This window comes from Pristiophorus japonicus, unplaced genomic scaffold (assembly GCF_044704955.1).
Source record: "Pristiophorus japonicus isolate sPriJap1 unplaced genomic scaffold, sPriJap1.hap1 HAP1_SCAFFOLD_442, whole genome shotgun sequence".
Lineage (NCBI taxonomy): Eukaryota > Metazoa > Chordata > Chondrichthyes > Pristiophoridae > Pristiophorus > Pristiophorus japonicus.
Window position 1 is genome coordinate 340,196 of NW_027254334.1, and position 22,860 is coordinate 363,055.

Consider the following 22,860-nt stretch of genomic DNA (forward strand, 5'->3'; position numbering starts at 1 on the left):
GGTTCCATGGTGTAATGGTGAGCTCTCTTGACTTTAAATCTCGCGATCTGAGTTCAAATCTTGGTGAAACCTAAAGTCTTGTTGTCCCAGCTGCTGCAAATTTGGGACAAACAAGTGAAAGACACCTGGTGCTGGTGGGCAGTTTAGTTGCCTTTTTCATTGATGCTTGATCTACAAGTCGAGTTATCAAATTGTGTGCTCAATCGTCAGTTATCTGCTCCAAATCAGCGGAGGACAAATCACTTTGTTGTCTAATGCTGCCTTTGCCTGCACAATGTGTGCTGAGATTATCTGTGCAATATGCATTCCGCAGGGTGAATAAAAGCAATGCTTTTTGAAATGCAGACACTGCATGTTTTGCACTCGACAAAACGTTGCATTTTCTTCACATTCATTTTACATCAATGCATTGCAATGCCAACGCACTTTTTACGTGGCAAGATCGATAATTAGCAGAGCAGAATGAAGAGATTGCAAAGTTTCTGTTTAAAGAATGGACTCAGTTGAGAATATTTTGTGGATTTTATTTTTCTGAGGCTATTTTCCCTGTGCTGGGGACACCCTGCGCAGCTATGTGAAAAAGCTGGTTTTGTTAAAATTCCAGGGACCGCATGAAAGTAAGCTGGGACAAAAGACCTGTCAGTCATCCATTGACAAAAGAGCTGTCGGCCAGGAAGGGGGGCCACTGACAAAGCCACTCTAATTTGTAAAAGCACTTCTCACCTGCATCTCAGAAGGAGACACAGAACAATGAACCCACCAGCCTGGCCAGCCAAGGAGGAGCTGGGACTTTCCCAACACAAAGGCTCAGAGAGATGCCCAGACTAAGGGCCATCAGCCCAATGCATGGGTGGGATGGCCCATCACTGACTAAGTACCCGTGCTTAGAAACAAAGGGGTTTTAAAGATTGTCGGGAAAGATAGGGGTAGCAAGACTCCCAGAAAGACAGGGTCCTTTCCACTTTATTTTTAGCTTGGAGCTTGGTGTGAAGCTTGGAGCTTGCAGCTTGCAGCTTGTGTCTAGAGAGAGCCCCCTCTCGCTCTTGCTCTCGCTCCACCGATCGATGTACCAGAGGAAGGGGCCGCAGTACTGCAGAAGAAGCCACCGAGACTGAAGACCAGGCAGTGACTTCCCACAGCTGAGCTGAGCAAGGAAACGGGCTGCGTGTGGTGATGAACATGGTCGCGAGTGTCCCAAGCCAGTAACCAGATATCCCAGGCCAGCTGGGTAAGGGCTCAGGGTTTTCTCAGAAGTGAAGCTTTTCAGGGCTATTCTGGGGAGGGTAATTCATTGGTAGGAGTGGGGTTAGAATCCACCAGGGAATTACTGCGTGTTACTAGGTTCATTTCTGTACTGTATGTATGTTGTTTGTAACCGGGATTTTATTCTCCACAGAGACAGTGATTTCGTTTAGCAGTGCATGTTTTAGCCATTGTATGTTAGACCAAATAAATATACTACGATTTATTACCGAAGCATCCCTTTCCGTGACTCATTTAATTTACACTCTGAATAATAATTCCCGCATCTCGAACTTTCGTAAGGTGGGGACGATTCAAACCGTCCGTCTGGCAATTGGGCGAGGATCACAAACACTTACAATATTTACGAAAGGATATACTTGCTTTGGAGGCAGTTCAGAGAAGGTTCACTGGGTTGACTCCGGAGATGAGGGGTTGACTTATGAGAAAAGGTTGAATAGGTTGGGCCTCTACTCATTGGAATTCAGAAGAATGAGAGGTGATCTTATCGAAACGTATAAGGTAATGAGGGAGCTTGATAAGGTGGATGCAGAGAGGATGGTTCCACTGATAGGGGAGACTAGAACTAGGGGGCATAATCTCAGAATAAGGGGCCACCCATTTAAATCTGTGATGAGGAGGAATTTCTTCTCTCAGAGGGTTGTAAATCTGTCGAACTCACTGCCTCAGAGAGCTGAGAAAGCCACGACATTTGATAAATTTAAGACAGAGATAGCTTCTTAACTGATAAGGGAATAAGGCTTATGGGGAACGGGCAGGGATGTGGACTTGAGTCCATGATCGGATCAGCCATGATCATATTAAATGGCGGAACAGGCTCGAGGGGCCATATGGCCTACTCCTGCTCCTAGTTCTTAAGTTCTTATGTTCTGAATAGCGACAAACAAAAAAATGCTTTGAAATGGTTACACCTTATCTTCACGTTTGTCAAACAGTTGGCTCATTGGTCTCGGGCTGTGATTCTCCCTTCGGAGTTGTTAATTGAAATTTACGAGGGGTCCCAGAGGAGCCCTGATATTGCTCGCATATTTTTAAATTGCATCGAACTTTTGCAAAGAAGGACTTGCATATCTGCAGTGCCTTTCAGGAACTCATGACGCCCCAAAGCGCTTTACAGCCATTGAGTTATGTTTGAAGTGTTGTAGTTTGGGGAAAGATGTGCCCAGATCACCAAACATGAGCCTCAACTCTTTGCAAAGAGTTTGGTGCAAATAATCAGGCGTCTCAGGGACTTGGAATTTCTTTGAATAAGTTCTGCTTGTACCTGCATTCAAGCTTGAAACAGCAACTGGGCTTCCATCTCACGGGACGTTTGGGGTTGATGTGCGTCGCTTTCAATCTTTGAAATTTCACCAAGCAAAGAAACGGTGAATCCAACTGTCCCTGTAAACATTTAGTTCCCGTTTAATCACAGGAATATCCGCAGTCAGGAGCTGAAAATGAATTCAAACCTAATACCGGCTTCGGGACAATCAGAATACTTTGTCACAGACAAGGCACCGGAAGGCTGGAAGGTAGATCACACCGGTTGTGGGAGAGCTGGTTGGTGGTGACATGGAAGTGTCTGCAGTGTGCGGAACCAGACTGCTTCCACACATCCACAATGAATGTCTCTCCATTTATTTGGGAAACGTACAACTGAGAGTGGACAAGTTCCATCCCGGTCGGAGCAATCTGAAGCTTTAACTGACTGACACCCTGGTTTGTGATGTCGTGCACATTACACTTCCATCAGTCTCTGTGGCGCAATGGGTTAGCGCGTTCGGCTGTTAACCGAAAGGTTGGTGGTTCGAGCCCACCCAGGGACGAAGCCTTTAACTGTTTTTCCCCGAGTATTCAGTGCCGCACAGTCCCAGGTTGTCATTGTGCGTTTTGGCTGCATGAATATATTCCGCAAATGTTGCCAGCAGTGCTATTATCCAGTTCGTTCCCACTCCAATATTTTATGAGCATTCAGTTCAAGTAAAACGATAACAATGTTTTACATGGATCATATTCCTCCATCCAGCCCACTAGAAATAAATTATGTGATTGGGTTTAAAGAAACTGGTGGAAATTGATTCTATTGATACATTTCTGGGGCCCAAGTTTCCACATGATTTGCGCCTGATTTTTAGGAGCAACTGGTGGAGAACGGACTATCTGAGAAATCGCAATTCTCCACATTTTTTTTTCTGCTGTTCCAGTCAGGTAGAACAGTTCTACTTTGGAACAGAATTTTTTCTTCAAAAGGGGGCGTGTCCGGCCACTGACGCCTGATTTGAAAGTTTCCACAGTGAAAACGTACTCCAAACTAAGTTAGAATGTAGCAAGTGAAGATTTTTGTAGAACTGAAAAAACCTGTTCTACACATTAAAAAATCAGGCGTCGGTTACAAATTAGGCGTCCAGAACGAGGGGGGGTGGGAAGGGAAGTCATTAAATTGTACAATAAATCCTTATTTATACTTCTACAAATATTATACAAATAAATCCAACCTGAATAAACATTTATAAGCAAAGATAAGATTAAATAAACCATCTTCCTACCTGTGTGAAAGTGCTTCAGGCACGGAGAATGCTGCAGTCAGCCTGAGGCGCCCGTTCTTTCCGCGGGGGGGTAGGAGGCGCCCGTTCTTCCCGCGGGGGGTGGGGGGAGGGGAGAGGAGGCGCCCGTTCTTTCCGCGGGGGGGTAGGAGGCGCCCGTTCTTCCCGCGGGGGGTGGGGGGAGGGGAGAGGAGGCGCCCGTTCTTCCCGCGGAGGGGGTAGGAGGCGCCCGTTCTTCCCGCGGGAGGGGTAGGAGGCGCCGGTTCTTCCTGCGGGGGGGAGGGAGGGGAGAGGAGGTGCTCGTTCTTCCCGCGGGGGGTGGGGGGGGGAGGGGAGGCGCCCGTTCTTCCCGCGGGGGGGGTAAGAAGCGCCCGTTCTTCCCGCGGGGGGTGGGGGAGGGGAGAGGAGGCGCCCGTTTTTCCTGCATGGGTGGGTAAGAGGCGCCCGTTCTTCCCGCGGTGGGGGGGGAAGGAGACAGTGAGAAGGCTGATGTGCTGATGGCAATGTGCTTTTATTAAAAAAATGTTCAAAAATTAAACAGCTACAAAGAACTACAAAAATGGCCGAGTGCCAATGTTTTTTTCACACTGAGCATGCACGAACGCTGCAAAGTGCACGCGTAGCGTTGCCGGCAGGAAAAAAACTAATTTAAATAGTATCCGCCCACTCCCACTTACAAAATCGGTGCGAGTGTAGGCTCCGCCCCCCTGGGCGCGGCGCCAGGCAGACAAGGAGCTGCAGAACGCTCCAGAATCGCAAGGTTTTTTTTAGGCACCGTTTTAGGCGCGAAAAACGGGCGCCCAGCTCGGAGGGGCACCCGTTTCTTATCGTGTGGAAACTTGGGCTCATAGAACTGGAACTTCGGTCTCAAGTGCTCCTCCTATCAAGAATCGGCACACACACAATCAATGGTTTTTCAACTGAGTCATAAACACTTACAATTTTAAACCATTCTCATACAGCGTGTAAATGCGATAGGGATAAAACTTCATCACATATAAAGAGAAAATGAATGATTGAAGATAATACTGTTCCTCAGTAATTATATTATTATTTATTTCATTCTGAAGAAGATTATCGGCTAATTAACGGTGATTAAAAGAATTCTTACTTTTGCACGTTGGCTGCATGTCATCAATTTTATAAGGTTTTGAATTTAAAAATGGTGTTACAAAAGTTATCGCCAAGACCTGGAATCAAAGCTGTTTTTCGGTGGCATAAGGAGTGGTTTTACCCAATCATTTAAAGATGATTTCAAAGAATCACGTGGCGTTAAATTCACATCATGGTTACGATTTGTTTCGGTGTGAAACAAGTGGATTGAAAAGGACAATAATGTTAAATAAAGAGTAAAGCTACCACTACACAGTCACATCAAAGCCTCCCAGGACAGGTACAGCACGTGTTAGACACAGAGTAATGCTCCCTCGACACTGTCCCATCAAACCCTCTCAGGACAGATACAGCCCGTGTTAGATACAAAGTAAAACTCCCTCTACACTGTCCCATCAAGCTCACCCAGGGCAGGTACAGTACGTGTTAGATACAGAGTAATGCTCCCTCTGCACTGACCCATCAACACTCCCAGGGCTGGTACAGAACGGGTTAGATATACAGTAATGCTCCCTCTGCACTGACTCATCGACACTCCCAGGGCTGGTACAGAATGGGTTAAATACAGAGTAAAGCTCCCTCAATACTGTCCCATGAAACTCTCCAAGGGCAGGTACAGCATGCGTTAAATACAGAGTAAAGATTCTTCTAAACTGTCCCATCAAACGCTCCAAGGGCAGATGCACCACGGGGTTAGATACAGAGGAAAGCTCCCTCTACATTGTCCCATCAAACTCTCAGGGCATGTACAGCACAAATTAGTTGCAACATAAATCTCCCGCTACACAGCACCATCAAACTCTTCCAGGGGCAGGTGCATGGTGCATATGCAATAACTCAGTAGGCTTACTACCGTGAACTCAATCAGGTGCATCCTGACCGTACTTTTCTAGCTCTCGAACAAAGGATTAAACATGGAGGCTTTCTTTATATACAAGAGTTGCATGTGTGTGCCTGTGGCCCAATGACCTTCGACGGTCGGTCCCCCTGGTGGCAGGTAAACCCGGGCATATATACATTACAGTGCAGCACGTGTTTAAATCTCCCTCGACACTGTCCCATCAAACCCTCCCAGGGCAGGCACAGCACAGGATAGATACAGAGCAAAGCTCCCACTATACTGTCCCATCAAACCCGTCAGGGCAGGTACAGTATGGATTAGATACAGATTAAAGCCCCCTCTACAATGTCTCATCAAAGACTCAGAGGACAGGTACAGACTAAAGCTTCCTCGACACTGTCACATCAAACCCTCCCAGGGCAGGTACAGTATGTGTTATATACAGATTAAAGCTCCCCCTATATTGTCCCATCAAAGACTCACAGAGCAGATACAGCCCATCTAAGATATACAATAAAGCTTCCTCTAACCTGTCCCATCAAACCCTTACAGGGCAAGTACAGCATGGGTTACATACAGAATAAATCAACATCTACACTGTACCATCAATCTCTCCCAGGACAGATCCAGCACGGGGTTAGATACAGAGTAAATCTCCCTCTACACTGTCCCATCAATCTCTCCCAGGACAGGTACAGCACGGGGTTAGATACAGAGTAAAGCTCCCTCTACACTGTCCCATCAATCTCTCCCAGGGCTGGTACAGCACGGGGTTAGATACAGAGTGAAGCTCCCTCTACACTGTCCCATCAATCTCTCCCAGGGCAGGTACAGCACGGGGTTAGATACAGAGTAACTCTCCCTCTACACTGTCCCATCAATCTCTCCCAGGGCTGGTACAGCACGGATTATGTTAGCACAAATCTTTTCCTGGAAGAATCACTCGACACTCGGGGTCGGTTCCAATGCCAAAATGGCCTATATTACACCGGCGGGGAGAGAGCCTCTGGTCCAACTCAGGCACTCCACTCCACCGAACAAAGAAATTCATCGATATTTATATGTTTTACAACAGTTCATTACAATTACTTAGCCCATGTCAGCTGGACACAATCCAATCATAAGGACTATAAATTACAAATCGATTCCACTGGGCCAATGGAATTGGCCTCCAGGCACCAGGGGACTGCGTGATCACCTCATGTTTTAGCTGAGGCTTATTCATGGCCTCGTGATATTCTCCAGATTCCCTTATCTCTACTGTCCTTGGGTTCTGTCTGCACCTAACCTCCTTATCCTTACACAGTCACAGGAATTTCTTTGTTCAGTATTCTGCTGGGACATCTTGTCTGTGGTTTGTTGATTAAGGACGTTCTGCTGAGCTCGCTCTTTCCAGTGTTCCTGTACATGGAACTGCAGTGTCATCAGCCACCCAAAAATGTATTCAAGCTAACTGTTAGCTGAATTCCCCTAGTGCTTTGCAGAATCCCTGACAGCCATTTTATGTCTGGCTACCATTTTACACATACATATATGCAGACATATATTCAGCAGGTGCCTTTGCCTTTGCCCTACAACAATCCCCCCTTTCGGTAATGGACTAATCCTAGTCTCCTTTAACCGACAACATAATTTGTTACTCGACTTATATTGTTATGTACCACCCGGTACTTCCTGCCTCAACGTGCTGACCAGTCACGTGGTGTCAGAAGTCCCAGTTGCTTAGATCAAATTGATATAGTTCAGATTCCCCTGTCCCTCTGCTGGACAAGTCACTTTATTTACTTGAGCCCTTGTTCTGATACTCCTTTGTCGTGCATAATGCCTGCAGGATCGACAGGCCATGACTCTCCATGTTTGTGCTAAGACCAGCTGTATCCCTACCAGTATGTGTGATATTATTCCAATCCAGGGGTGGATGTTTACGTTCATGCCCCAGTCCCAGACCCTCCTCCACCAACTCTGGTTTTGGAACTCTTGGTCAGTATCCTTCTCCAGTATTTCAATCTTTGTCTGTAGTTGGTGGTAGAGTCTGACACACTGGCCTACTCTGAGTCTTAGTTCCCTTAATACTGCAACTAAATGTGGGATAGGGGCCTGCTCTGGCTCGTCATAACCCTGCAGGTGATCGTGGAGCTGATCGATGGCGTTAATGATTTTGGGCCTCGGCGTCTAACCTGGATAATGTGGGCTTGTCCTATTGTGAGGTCATAGGGCTATGAAGCAAAAGTTTGGTTGCGAGATCTGGCATTGTAAGCCATTGTACCAATATAAATGTGCCGTGGTAGAGACACAGTATTTTCCTTTGCCCCCGTAATCTGTTCTGGCAAAATGTGTGGGGGCAGGTACTATTTCCAATACACATCCATCGGTTGGATTAAATCCACAATCGACTAGTTCTCCCTGTCCCACCGGGTGAGGGCACACCGTAATGTCACCCGTCTGCTTGCATCCCGTCAGGGAGATCCCATAGAGTGTGTTGTCTCTGCGGACAGCAGGGGCTGCGGTCAGATAGTAATGGAGGGAGGTGTTTTCCCGTATGATCCCGATATTCTACAGTTGATAAAGGGGAAACGGTCCTGAGTCTTGTGTGACTAGGTATCATCAGGGCTCTTCCCACTCCGGCAGCTTTGCCCATTCGGCAGTTTGGGATCACTGGGCATACTCTGGTTAGTCCCTTCAGAGTGCAATTACCCAGTGTCCCCTTCAGTTTGGCCAACTGAGCCAGATGTGGGCTGTCTATCCAGTCTGGCAACTCCCCCCTTTGGATATGATCGAGGTTGTGTCGTATCTGTCCCACCATCCATAGGCCATAAGCGTGACAGAGTTGTCCCTGTCTAAGTTTTGTGGTATCTTCTCTCTCTCTGTTGATAAGGTGATTGATTGTTTTTGCCTGAGCTTCCAGGACCGAGAGGCCATCCAATTGGATTTCAGCACCCTCTCTTCCGAGTTCGGCTTGATCTTCCTGATTCCACTCTGCCCGTTCTAATAATCCCTTCATCACCCCTTTAAGCTGCTCCACCCTTTCATTTAGCCTTTGTATGTCCAGTGAGTTTACTATGGAGGTTCCGGCATTAAAACCGGTCGCAACATCATTAACTATTTCCCTCTTAGTCCTATGAACTGGCTCCTGTCCTCGGAATCTACTGGCACACATGGCATCGGCAGCCTGCTGCATTACAACTTTACTTAATACATTATACATATTTCTTGCCTGCTCTGTACAATATTCCGGCATCTGTTTACCTGAGATATTGATCAGGACAGGCACAATTTCATGCTTAACATTATCATACAATAGTTCACCCTCGTTGGACGGCACGATCCCATTTTCCGGTCCCCTTGTAATTGTTGGACATGGCAATTCCATGGGCAGTGTGGTGGTTCTTATGGGGCGTGGTGTCGGAGGGGGTGAGAAGCATACATACAACGATATTGCGGCAGCCTCTACCTCCTCATAGTATCCGCACAGCCCCACCCCCTTTTTGTGGGCGACTAACGGTTGTGGCTGGGCAGGAGGCGCGCAAATTATTCCAAAGGTACATTCATCGGGCCCCCCCGGCCTCCCTTCGTCTAATGCAACTGCTTCTTGTACCCATGGAGCATCGCACGCATACTCTATTCTTATCCGGATTCATTTGCAGCCACGCGTTAAAATCAGTTCTGTCCTTGGCTGCTGGAATGCATATTCCGTCAGTCAAAGCAAACAAAACCCCATAGTTGATGCAGTTGTGTCTTTCTTGCGTGTGCTGCATCTCTCGTAGTCGGTCTGTATTATCCAATGCTTGTGTGGGCCTCAAGGTTCCCAGTATCATGAGTCCCCAGAGTCGAAGTCACCACTGCGGTCCCATCTCGGTGTGTTTTATCTGCAAATTTTAAACAGATAGCCTGGTCGTCACCAGGTGTTAGGTTCTGGTCTACTTGTGTCGCGGTTACTCTGTGGAATCGGAGGTAAGGGTTAGGTTATCCATATTCTTTATAGTCGTACCATCTCGATCACTTCATGTCCCTGTCTGGGCTGCCGTCGGTTTTGTATTTGAGCCTGCTGTGCTCGAGCCTGCACGATGACCCATCTAAATATTATCCAAACTCTAATAAACACCAATGCCACCACTATTCCTCCAAACATCGCAGTGTGCTTTACTGTTAGGTTGGGTTTGTGGACTACACCGACTCACCGTGGGATACATTGGCTCGATTGCCACAGGTGATGGTGCTTTGGCTGCACACTGCACTATCCGTCTGGGCCTGTTGTTTAAAATCTCTTCCAGCTTATTTATCTTAGCTTTTAACTCTTGACCAGCTAGTTCTGTTTTATTTTTATTCTGACTATCCCACCATTTCCACAGTCTGCCAGGTGAGTCTTCTTTATTTTAGTAAGAAATTCAAATTAGTAAGGTCCAGTGTAAAACAGCTGTCAATGGAAAGGATTAACTCCTTTACAGGTTTGTAAGAAGGCCTGATGTCATTCCGTGACTTCGCGTAATCATCCAAATCTTTGTGCCTTCAAACCTTGCTTAGAAATTAGGAATCCGTTAAAACAGCAGAAATCATTAGTAAAGTGGTCATAATAAAAATCTTCTCATCGGGAAAGACAGCATTTTCGATTAAACTCAAATTTTTTCCTTAACATCGAATTCAAGTACTTGCCAAAGATTATTTTTAAATGAGAGCACACATTTTTAATAGCTTTTTTGTTTACTGAAATACAATTTTCACACAAGCTGTATACATGCCAAAATTTTTTTTTTTTTTTAACGGTCCCGTTCAATGGGCCAATCTTGTGTTTTATTTCTCTCTCTGCTGAATTCGCATAGCTTAGATCTTTTCTCCTCGTTATTTTCAAAACCCTCCTGCTTGTTTAGACTGTTCGGGACTTTTCTTGATTAACAACATCTATTCTGGAAATCTTTTCAAACTGCATTGAAACTTTCTCGTAATTTAAAATCATTATCAATGGAGAGTGTCTTTTACCTCCTCCAATTTTTTTATCCTTTTCCCAATTAAACCAATATCTTTTTCACAGCCAATATCAGCTAGTATTTAGTAAGTTATGTATTTTTCCATTGCAAACACTTTTTTTTTCAGCACTTATTTAGTACGTTACGTCATTTTCTCAAACCTTTTAGTTTTATTTTTTAAAAGAGATCAGATTTCACTTTTTGTTTTAAATATATCGCATTTTGTTGTGCCTTTTTGTAACCAGTGGTACTTGAAACCTTCACAACAAAATTAACTCTTCGCTGTTCCCATCCTAATTTCTGCTCCCCTTTTGTAGAATTTGTATTTATTGTTGAATTACAAAATGTCAAATATGGTATTACTGGATTTTTTTGCCTAAATTCCATTTTAGAAGCTGATCAAAAACTCTGATCTTTTGCTCTGTAACTTCAATTTTGTGGTACTATATCTCATTAATTACATCTTTTTTAAGCTTCAGTTCCTGACGCAGTACGTGTACTTTTATTAAAAAGGCTTCCAAACCCAAGATTTTCCTATCCAACCAAAATGTTTATCAATGAGAATCACCTGAAATATCTCAAAATCCCAATTCAAATATTGTACTGCCAATCTGTAATTTAAAAATCTCTTTCCTGAGCTAAAAGCTTTCGCATCAAGGTTTTACACAAATGAAAAATGGGAGCGTACTTCCCCAGCCTGCAGCCTCCAGAGACACAGGCTTTTTTTAAAGACATTACAGCTTCCCTTCTCCATTCTTTATCTCATTCCTAGACAGACATTCACAAAAGTCTCTTTTCATTCAACAAAGTTTATTGTTTGGCTGGCTCTATTCTTGGATCCATACTTCACTTAAGATAATCACTATCAGGTTTTTTTTATTTCTTACATATTGATTAACTTCCTCTGTTAATTTTATGTGCGTTTGAAGAATCAAGACCACGGCTTTCTCATCTTTATCTTTCCTTTCCTTCTCCCACCATTCCCGTTGATTTGCTGGCGGGTCCTGGGGGTTCCATCCTGACTTAATCATCTTCTCAATTAGTTTCTTTTGTTTTTATGCCAGGTGGTGGGTAAGGGACCCTTCTAGTCCCCACTCAAGATTACTTGATTTATTGGCCATTCCTGGGTAGGACTAGAACCGTTAGGAATCGACTCTCAGAGGTCCACTTTCTTCCGAGCGTAACTTGTAGCAGACCGTCTCCTGGCTACTGTCAGGTCACAAGTTCTGCTATTACACAAACTTATACAATTCTTAAAACGCGTTTAAGCAATTCCCACAGTGCCCCACGCCTCCTTAACGACTACCTACCACCGTTTTGTCTGTCGGTCCGACCCTGTTCACAGGTTTGGTTTCCTTTGGTTGCTGTGCACCACCTGGTCTCTGGGGTATATTTTCAAAATATACTACTGGGTCCGGGAGATGTCGCTCGGTATCACGATCCCACGGTCTAAGTTCATTCCCTACGCCTACTTAGTTCCTGGCCGTCACGTGGGACAAAAGTCCTCTTAATTCAGGCTCAGGCTAGGCGTTTGAGATATTAGATCACCTCGTCGTGTCGATCAACCGGCCTCCACCTTCCGCACCCTTTATAATTAAATTTTTTTATACGCACCCGGGTTTTTCCAAGGACGTCCAGCGACTCCGGGAAATCCTGTTCGTGACAACACTGTTAGCGCAAATGTTTTCGTGGAAGAATCACTCGACACTCGGGGTCGGTTCCAACGCCAAAACGGCCTTTATTATGCCGGAGGGGAGAGAGCCTCTGGTCCAACTCCAGGCACTCTACTCCGCCGAACAAAGAAATTCATCGATATTTATATGTTTTACAATAGTTCATTACAGTTACTCAGCCCACTTCGGCTGGACACAATCCAATCATAATGATTATAGATTACATATAGGTTTAAATGGGCCAATAGAATTAACCCCGGTACATCAGGGGGCTGCATGATCAGTTCGTGATTGTTGGGGGCTGATTCATATCCATGTGATGTTTTCCAGATCCCTCTTATCTTCGTTAATCATGGGTTCCACCGGGGCCTAGCTCCTTATCTCCGTGGTTGCTAGGCACCCCATCTGGGGGTCACTGACTTGAGGACATTCTGTACTAGGTACCGCAGTGTTCTGTATACTATCTTGCCTCAAGTTGTTAATTCAAGACATTCCTGGTACCAGGCTCTGCAGGGTCAGCGCTCAGTCAGCAGTTTTAGCTAACTTGGCTTACCGAGCCCCCATCATGCTTTGCTAAGCCCCCTGGCAGCCATTTTATATTTGACTAACATTTTAAACATACATACATTTATATATTCAGCAGGTGCCTTTGCCTTCCTACAACAGTGTCTTTCAATTTGTTTATTTACCCTTTTTACCTGCTTGTTTCCTCTCTCTTTCAAATTCACTTTCTTTATTTTTGCTTTCTAATTCCAGCATTATTTCCCTCCCTACTGAATCTATTCTCAGGTTCCCATCCCGCTGCCAAGCTAGTTTAAACCCTCCCCAACAGCACTAGCAAACCCCCCCGTGAGGATATTGGTCCCGGCTCTGTTTAGGTGCAAACTGTCCGGCTTGTACAGGTCCCACCTCCCCCAGAAGTGGTCCCGATGCCTCAGGAAACTAAAGCCCTCCTGCCTGCACCATCTCTCCAGCCACGTATTCATCTCTCTATCCTCCTATTTCTGTACTCACTAGCTCGTGGCACCGGGAGTAATCCGGAGATTACTACCTTTGAGGTCCTGCTTTTTAATCTCTCCCCTAGCTCCCTAAACTCTGCCTGCAGGACCTCATCTCTCTTGCTACCCATGTCATTGGTCCTGATATGGACCACGACCTCTGGCTGTTCACCCACTCCCCCCAGAATGGAGGTGATGGTGTTCCCACGCACCTGCTGCCCTTGTCCTTCTAGGCGGTAGAGGTCGCGGATTTGGGAGTAGCTGCCGAAGAAGCCTTGGTGAGTTGCTGCAGTGCATCTTGTAGATGGTACACACTGCAGCCACAGTGCGCCGGTGGTGGAGGGAGTGAATGTTGGAGGTGGTGGATGGGGCGCCCATTAAGCGGGCTGCTTTTCCTGGATGGTGTCGAGCTTCTCGAGTGTTGGAACCATACTCATCCAGGCAAGTGGAGAGTACTCCATCAAACTCCTGACTTGTGCCTTGTAGATGGTGGAAAGGCTTTGGGGAGTCAGGAGATGAGACACTCACCGCAGAATACCCAGCCTCTGACCTGCTCTTGTAGCCACAGTATTTATGTGGCTGGTCCAGTAAAGTTTCTGGTCAATGGTGACCCCCAGGATGTTGATGGTGGGGGATTCGACGATGGGAATGCCGTTGATAGCCGGGCCTGCTTAAGTTGCATGTTCCTGTCGCTGATTGCTGACAGGCGACTGTTGGCTCCGCCCCATGGGTTTCCCTCGAACTTCAAACCACGAAATCGGTTCTCCTGAATTCCAAGGTGTGTACGGAAATCAATCATCAAATGCCCTGTCATTAACCACAGGGGTTCCGGCAATTTTCTGATCACAAAGCACTTTCAGTCCTTGTCCTTGTCCAGAAAACTGCAGACGTGGAAATTCGGGAGTTTAATGACTTTGAAAGGAGTCAGAGAAATGTTTGTGAAAGGAACTTTTTGCAGAGAGAGGGATTGAGCATTTCAGCTTGTTGCTGAACACTTCTCTCTGGGCACTGAGCTAAGCAGCAGCTTGCGAAGTTCAGTGGTGATCACGTTCGCCTCACATGCGAAAAGTCTGCAGTTCGATCACGGACAGAAACATGGTTGTTGAAACAAAAACATGTCTGCAATAAAATTGAACAAAAACATTCCAGGCTACATTGACGCATGATGCAAACTACCTCAGGCCTGGGCCAAAGCTCCCTGTACACCGAGCACAGGCTGAGGAAAACCCCAGGGAAGAGGATATCCCGGTCACTGGGCCTTCCAGCGACACTGAACAAGTGCCCGGTCTGAAACTATCCAGAGTAATAACTTGTAACAAAAACATCCAACAGTCAAGATGGCTGAGTGGTCTGAGGTGCTGTGTTCAGCTCACAGTCTTCTCTGGAGGCATGGGTTTGAATCTCACTCCTAACATTCATTGTGTTTAATTACAAACTCATTTGTTTTGACACCACTCTGACGTGCTTTGGGACATCCATCTGACTTAATAAAATTACTCCACTTCAATTACAAACGGTGATATCAAATTTACTTCCCAAACCAGGAATCGATCCCAGGTGGCTGTAACGAAAGCAACAGTTTTGTGAAGCATTGAAAGGTGCCCTCTCAATATCTCGCACTGCTAATTTAAAAACATAGTTGAATTTGTTTCGGTGCAAAAGAAGGCAGGCTCGAAGGGCCAAATGGCAGACTCCTGCTCCTGGTTCTTGTGTTCTTATGCAGATCACAGAACAAATGATAAATTATCAACTCTCCCTCAGTTCGCATTCCTTTTATTGTGCAAAGAAGATCATGGGTTCATTAAAGAGGTTTTCCCGTGAAAGCAACATAAAGTTTAAGGAAAATAATTCGCCCAACTCGAATCCACGACCATGAGATTATGAATCTAATGCTCTACCGACTGAGCTAGCCGAGCTTCTCAACATCTACCCTGTCAATCCCCGTCAGAATATTGTCCGTTTCAATGAGATCACCTCTCATTCTTCTAAACTCTAGAGAGTATCGGCATATTCTGCACAATCTCTCACCATAGGACAGTCCTCTCATCCCAGGAATCAATCTGGTGAACCTCTGTTCTACCACCTCCAAGGCAAGTATATCCTTCCTCAGATAAGGAGACCAAAACTGTGCGCAGTACTCCAGGTGTGGTCTCACCAAGACCCTGCACAATTGTAGCAAGATTTCCTTACTCTTCTACTGTGGGCTATATATTAGATATTGTGGGCTGAATAACCTGTTTTTCTGCTGATTCTACGGTTGTATAAAAAGTTATTAAAATTCGACAGTCGCTCACCAAACATATTTGTATTTCCTTCAGTGTGCAACACATGTGGGTGGATTAATGATGATTGAAACAATTATTCAGTATCTCACAGACTTGAATTATTTTTGTCAACTTGCTCTGTAAAAATGCTTTCCCTGACCAGGAATCAAACCCAGACCACGGCAGTGAGAGCACCAGACCCTAACCACTAGACTACCAGGGAACACTGCTTGTAGCCTCTGCGATATCTTTAAATTTCGTCAGCTTACAATCACAGCTGAGAATTGTGCGGTGACACGGGGTGTAACTGGATTTGCTGGGAGCAGCGTGGAGGCCCCGACCTGTGTGAGAACACCAGCGGCAGGTCGGGGCCATAAAAGGAGCGGTGAGCGGCGGCCTGGGAGCAGCGTGGTGGTGTACCACGGCAAGGTACAGTGCGAGCTGGTACAGGAGGGCGACGGCAGCGAAGTGTGATGTCATCAAAGTCCAGGTTGGTGATTGGAGCGTGGGCAGGTACAGCAGGAGCAGTGAGAGACTGTGGAGGGATGTGATCGGGGCCCAGGGGCGGCGTGAGTTCAGGGCCAGGGGCCCAGGGGCAGCACGGGCCAGCCCACACTGTGATATGTGTGGTCACTGGGTCCGTGCAGCAGAGCTGGTCTCCAGTCGTCTTGGATAACCCTTGCCACTGGACCAAGACCTCGCTCTGTCAAGCCCGTGTGGTGGCTGGGGTGCAACGGCCACCACACATTAAAAAAATCCACCCACAGGCTTCTTCCACCCTTCAACATGCAGTTCGGGACCTGGAATATTAGGTCCATCATTGAAACACCTGTGAACTCATTGTTTTTTGGCGTGGAAGCAAGTCATCCTCGCTTCGAGGGACTGCCTATGATGATGGTGAACTGGATTTGCTGCAGTCCGCGGGCAGCAGGTGATGAAAGCGGGTGTGAGAGGGTGAGTGACAGGTGGGCACTGCTTCTGATGCTGTCTGACCCACGGTGGGAGTGGCCGGGGATTTTAAAGCCCTTTCATTGCACCAATGAAGGGTAAATGAAACTGTGTTTCAGGAACCTTCATGTATACAAACATGGGCACTCTGCGCTGTAGACCTCGTGGTGTAACGGTAGTGTGTCTGACTCCAGATCAGAAGGCTGCGTGTTTATATCACGTCGGGGTCACTGTACTTTTCCATATTGTTCTTCCGGAATTGAGATTTACTTTGCTGTTTCACAATTTGCTTTCCCACCCATCTTTGTATCATCAGCAAACTTGGCTCCATTACACTCGGTCCCTATATCCCTGGGATAGGGGAGGGAAGACACACCGGAGAAGTGTGAGCTTGTGGACCGGAGAAGTTGCAGCTGCTGGAGCTGTGCGTTTTATCGGGGAGGGACGGGGGGAGAGCCCGCCGAGCGACTGGAGAAGCTGAGAAGCTGCTGTGCTTTTCATCGGGTTTGACACTGTTTAAAAATGGCAGAGTGCCAAGTTTTCTCTCCCTACTGCCCATGTGCGAAGGTGCCGGCAGTGTTTTCGGCGTAGGCATTTGGCTCCGCCCCCCACTTCACCATCGACACCACGCCAGGACTCCGGGGACTGTACACAGCGGCCAGGATGGGGCGAGTTTTTCCCCGCGCCGTTTCCAGCGCGCAAAGTCAGTGCGCTTGAGGTCAGTGCGCCGACAAAACTGCTTGGGGAAAATCTAGCCCTTGAAGAGTAAGGAGTACACTGAAGGAAATACAAATATGTTTGCCGAGCAACTGTCAAATTTTAATAACTCTTTATACAACCGTAGAATCAGCAAAAAACAGGGCACTCGCCCCATAGTACCTAATATATAGCCCACAGTACAAGAGTAAGGAAGTCTTGCTACAATTGTACAGGGCACTGGTGAGACCACATCTGGAGTACTGCGCACAGTTTTGGTCTCCTTATTTAAGGAAGGAAATATTTGCCTGGGAGGAGGTACAACAGAGGTTCACCAGATTGATTCCTGGGATGAGAGGACTGTCTTAAGTTGAGAGATTGTGTAGAATGGGCCGATACTCTCCGGAGTTTAGAAGATTGAGAGGTGATCTCATTGAAACACACAATATTCTGAAGGGGATTGACAGGGTAGATGCTGAGAGGTTGTTTTCCCCGGGCTGGAGTGTCGAGAACCAGGGGGTACAGTCTTAGGTTCAGGGGTCGGCCATTTAAGACAGAGATGAGGAGGAATTTCTTCATTCAGAGGGTTATGAATCTGTGGAAATCTCTGCCCCACGGGCCTGTGGTTGCTGAGTCTCTGAATATATTCAAGGCTGTGTTAAATAGATTTTTGGAGTCTCGGGGAATCAAGGGATCGAGAGATCACTGGAGTTGAGAAGAATGAGAGGGGATCTTATGGAAACATATAAAATTCTGATGGGACTGGACAGGTCCTGATGTTGGGGAAGTCCAGAACCAGGGGTCAGAGTCGAAGGGATAAGGGGTAAGCCATTTCGGATAAAGATGAGGAGAAAATTCTTCACTCAGAGAGTTGTTAACCTATGGGAATTCTCTGCCGCAGAGAGTTGTTGATGCCAGTTCGTTAGATATATTCAAGAGGGAGTTAGATGTGGCCCTTATGGCTAAATGGATCAAGGGGTATGGAGAGAAAGCAGGAAAGGGGTACTGAGCTAAATGATCAGCCATGATCTTATTGAATGGTGGTGTGGCTCGAAGGGCCGAATGGCCTACTCCTGCACCTATTTTCTATGTTTCTATTTTTCTGTGTCTTTAATAATGGATTCCAACATTTTCCCAACCACAGATGTTAGGCTAACTGGTCAATAGTTTCCTGCTTTTTGTTGCCTCCTTTTTAAAATAGGGGCATTACATTTGCAATTTTCCAATCTGCTGGGTCCTCCCCAGAATCCAGCGAGTGCTGGTCCACAGATCCCTGAAAGTAGCAGGCCAGGTAGCTGAGGTGGTTAAGAATGAATATGGAATGGTTGCCTTTATTAGCCGAGGCATAGAATACAAGAGAAGGGGTCGGTGGGGCAGGTTAGGCCACAGCTGGAGTACTGCGTGCAGTTCTGGTCGCCATATTACAGGAAGGACATGATTGCACTGAAGATGGTACAGAGGAGATTTACGAGGATGTTGCCGGGAGTGGAGAATCTTAGCCATGAGGACAGATTAGATAGGCTGGATTTGGTTTCCATGGAACAGAGCCTGAGGGGAGACCTCATTGAGGTGTATAAAATTATGAGGGGCCCAGATATAGTGGATAGAAAGGACCTATTTCCCTTAGCAGAGGAGTCAACAATAAGGAGGCATAAATTTAAAGTAATTGGTGAAAGTTTAGAGGGAAAATTTCTTCACGCAGAGGGTTGTGGGGGTCTGGAACTCACTGCCTGAAAGGGTGGTAGAGGCAGAAAGCCTCACCACATTTAAAAAGTGCTTGGATGTGCACCTGAAGTGCCGTAACCTGCAGGGTTATGGACCTCGAGCTGGAAAGTGGGATTAGGCTGGATAGCCTCTTGTTAGCCGAAGCGGACACGATGGGCCGAAATGGCCTCCTTCTGTGCTGTAAGCTTCTATGATTCTATGAACTTCTTTGCAAAGAGTTGAGGTGCGTGTGGGGTGATTTGGGCACATCTTTCCTCACATGACAACACTCCAAAGGTAACTCAATGGCTGTAAAGCACTTTGGGGCATCAGGAGTTCCTGACAGACGCTGCAGAAATGCAAGTCCTTCTTTGCAAAAGTCCGATGCAAATTCAAGGATCGTCTAGGATTTGAGCCCAGAATCTCTCACAAATTTCAAGCAGCAAACCCAAAGAAAGAATCAGACCCCTGGACCAACAAGCCAACTGCTTAACACAGGTGGAGATAAGATGTAACCATTATTGAAGCATTTTTTAGTATTTGTTGCAATTCTTGATCGGAGGAGCACATGAGACGGAATCAGTGACTTTGCCTTTTTGACATTTCTTCTGAAGTGCCGCACGGTCCCACTCCTGCAGTCAATGAGCTGTTGGGACGTTAATGTATCCATCATCATCATCATCATAGGCGGTCCCTCGAAACGAGGATGACTTGCTTCCACGCCGAAAAAGGATGAGTTCACAGGTGTTTTAATGAAGGACCCGAACTACATCCCGAAGGGTGGAAGATGCCTGTGCGTGGATTTTTTTAACGTGTGATGGCCGTTGCACCCCAGCCATCACACGGGCTTGACAGAGCGAGGTCTTGGTCCAGTGGCAAGGGTTAACCAAGACGACTGGAGAACAGCTCTGCTGCACGGACCTAGTGCGCACACATATCGCAGTGTGGGCTGGCCCGTGCTGCCCCTGGGCCTCTGGCCCTGAACTCATGCCTCCCCTAGGCCCTGATCACGTCCCTCTACAGTCTCTCGCCGCTCCTTCGCCCCGATCTCGCCGCTCCTGCTGTATCTGCCCACGCTCCAATCACCGACCTGGACCTTGATGACATCACTCTTCGCTGCCGCCGCCCTCCTACACCAGCTCGCGCTGCTCCCTGGAGTAGTCTCCCGGGATCTCCAAGCTGCTCCCAGTGCCGCTCAGCGTTCCTTTTATGGCCCCGACCTGCCGCTGGTGTTCTCCCGTTAGTGCATCCAGGCTGTGGGTGGCCACCCCGAGCGCCGCAGAGGGGTTTCTGCATTAGTTCTGGGTGGTGACAGTATCTTTCCCCTTCTCTCTTCCTCTTGTCTATATCCCTGTGCTTTTATTTCTCTATTTATTCCCCCTGTCTCAGTTTCTAGTGTTTAAAAGGGAACAAAAGATGAAATGGGTATCACTGTGGAACAAATTCTCTCACTCAAAGTAAGATTCACTACTGTTGCACCATGAGGTCTAGGTAGCTAGCCATTGATATTCAGGTTCATATATAAATATATATAAATATATCTACATCTATCATAACTGTTCTCTGGTGGTCGAGGGGTTAAGATCCGGCGCACGAAACTGGTTTCAATTGTCGATCAAGTCGTCGCATAAAAATAATTGAGGTCTGTGAGACGATTAATAATTGCTGTAATCACCATGAATACCAATACTTTCTGCGATAGACCGAGCTTACAGACTATCTGGCTTCTCCTGCCCTTTGCCGGGCACGTGTTCCGGGTTTAATTTTGTAAACTGGGCGAGTTCACTGATCGCGGGGAGACGGTAGGAGCCTCTGTGGCCCCACTGTGAGGATGTGGAAGTGAACACGGTGGCTGGGTGATCCGTGACATTTCTATAAAGGGCAGTGGAGGAGAAGGATTGAGAACTTTCAGTGTGGGACAGAAGTTGTTTCAGGTGAGCCAACACATTCCCGATCAGCACAGAGGGAGCTCACTGGTCAGCTCCCCTCTGTTGGGGCTGTTGTGCCAGAGGTTCCTGTGGTGTCGTTGTTATCACGTTTGCTTTACATGCAAAAGGTCTTTGCTTCAATCCCGGGCAGAAACATTGTATTTAAACTTGCCATAAGGAAACAATCGGAGGTTAGTTTCGTCTCCTGGCAAATGCTGCCTGACCTGCTGAGATTTCCAGCATTTGCTGTTTATTCTCCTGGCAAAAGGGCTTCCTTATTCCTTCATTGCTCCTTTTCACTTCAATAAATAGATAACTTTCAGTGAGAGAAAACGGATCCACCGGGGACCTTTCGTGTGTGAGGCCAACGTGATATCCGTTACACTGCAGCCCATCAAAGGGCGAGAAACCACTGAATATAAAGGATGAGCTCACAAATATCAGGGGCAGTGCAGTCTGGTCAACGTCAAACCCTCCTTTCTTATTCAGCAGAGGCATGAACTCGAGTCAGACGCCACAAATTTTAATTAAAGACAGAAATACAAGTAATACTTGCAAATCTTTTCACTGTAAAATTATTTCACTTTATTTGAAATCCTACTGCATTGAATCTGAAAATGAGCACCATGGGATTTTATCTTCACTACTGATTCTATTTTCTGTGCACGGTAGGAATAACTGGTGCTGTTAAAGTTAACAAAAGTTGCCCCAGATTCCTGGTGTCATCGGCAATGAAGATTTTAAACCAGACTCCTAAAATACAATGTGTAAAATGGGTTAACATGCACAAGAACATAAGAACATAAGAAATAGGAGCAGGAGTCGGCCATATGCCCCTCGAGCCTGCTCCGACATTTAATATGATCATGGCCGATCCGATCATGGACTCAGGTCCACTTCCCTGCCCGCTCCCCAAAGCACAGGACAAATGATTGAAGTATCCGACTGTCCCTCAGTTATCATTTTTTTCACTGTGCAAAAGAAGGTGAGGGGTTAATTAATGATGCTTTCCCGTGAAAGCAACACAAAAGTCTTCGGAAAAAACACACGGTGACTGGCAGCTGAGCGTTGCTTCTGATTCCTGGTGGGAATGGGCGGGGATTTTAAAGCCCCTTGTATTGTGAAACATTCATATCGACGGACATTTTAAGCACCCTGTGTCGACCTCGTGGTGCAACGGTAGTGCGTCTAACTCCAAATCAGAAGCTTGTGTGTTCCAATCACATCTGGGTCACTGTAATTTTTGATATTGTTCTTCGAGAAGTAATATATTCTTTGCTGTTTCACGATAACCAGACCCTTGCTCCAAGGTCTGTCTCACTGTTTCCCCGGTGTCAGGCAGAGATACGCCTGCTGCCCTTATTTATTTCATGTGACAGGACACAAAAGTTCAAAATCAACCTGCCGGTGGCCAGATGCAGTTTTAATATTCAGGATGGCTGAGCGGTCTAAGGTGTTGTGTTTAAGTTGCAATCTGCTTTGTAAAGCTTGGCTTCTCATCCCACTTCTGACATATTTTATTTTTAATCATTAAGCAAAACTCATTTGACACCACAACGAGCTCCTAAAAACTGGGATTCAGCAGTTCAGCTGCTCGCTTAACATTTCTGTCTGACCGGGTGCTGAAAGTGGAGATGTTTCCGCAGTGTAGCGGTTAACACGTTCGCCTCACACGTGAAAGCTCACCGGGTGGGAATATTTTCTGTAGCTTTCTCCTCATGCATGCTCAGGGGCGAGATTGTTCTCCTGTGAAAGGTCATAAGATCATAAACATGTAAGGATTTGGAGCCGGAGTGGGCCATTCGGCCCCTCGAGCCTGGTCCACCATTCAAGAAGATCCTGGCAGTTCCTCGACATCAAGTTTAAACATCTGGGGCGGAGCCAACAGGCGCCTGGCTGTAATCAGTGACAAAAACGTGTATTTGGGCAGAAGCCCCGTGAGATCA

General features: G+C 46.5%; 1 protein-coding gene and 1 non-coding gene across 2 annotated transcripts in view; both read left to right on the top strand.

Moving 5' to 3' along the window:
• Nucleotides 1-22,860, top strand: part of LOC139251759 (beta-1,4 N-acetylgalactosaminyltransferase 2-like) — a 182,029-nt gene that overhangs the window by 49,623 nt on the left and 109,546 nt on the right. The gene's annotated exons all lie outside the window — the stretch shown is intronic.
• Nucleotides 2,998-3,071, top strand: trnan-guu (transfer RNA asparagine (anticodon GUU)). The gene has a single exon. It is a non-coding gene; the product is annotated as a tRNA-Asn (tRNA).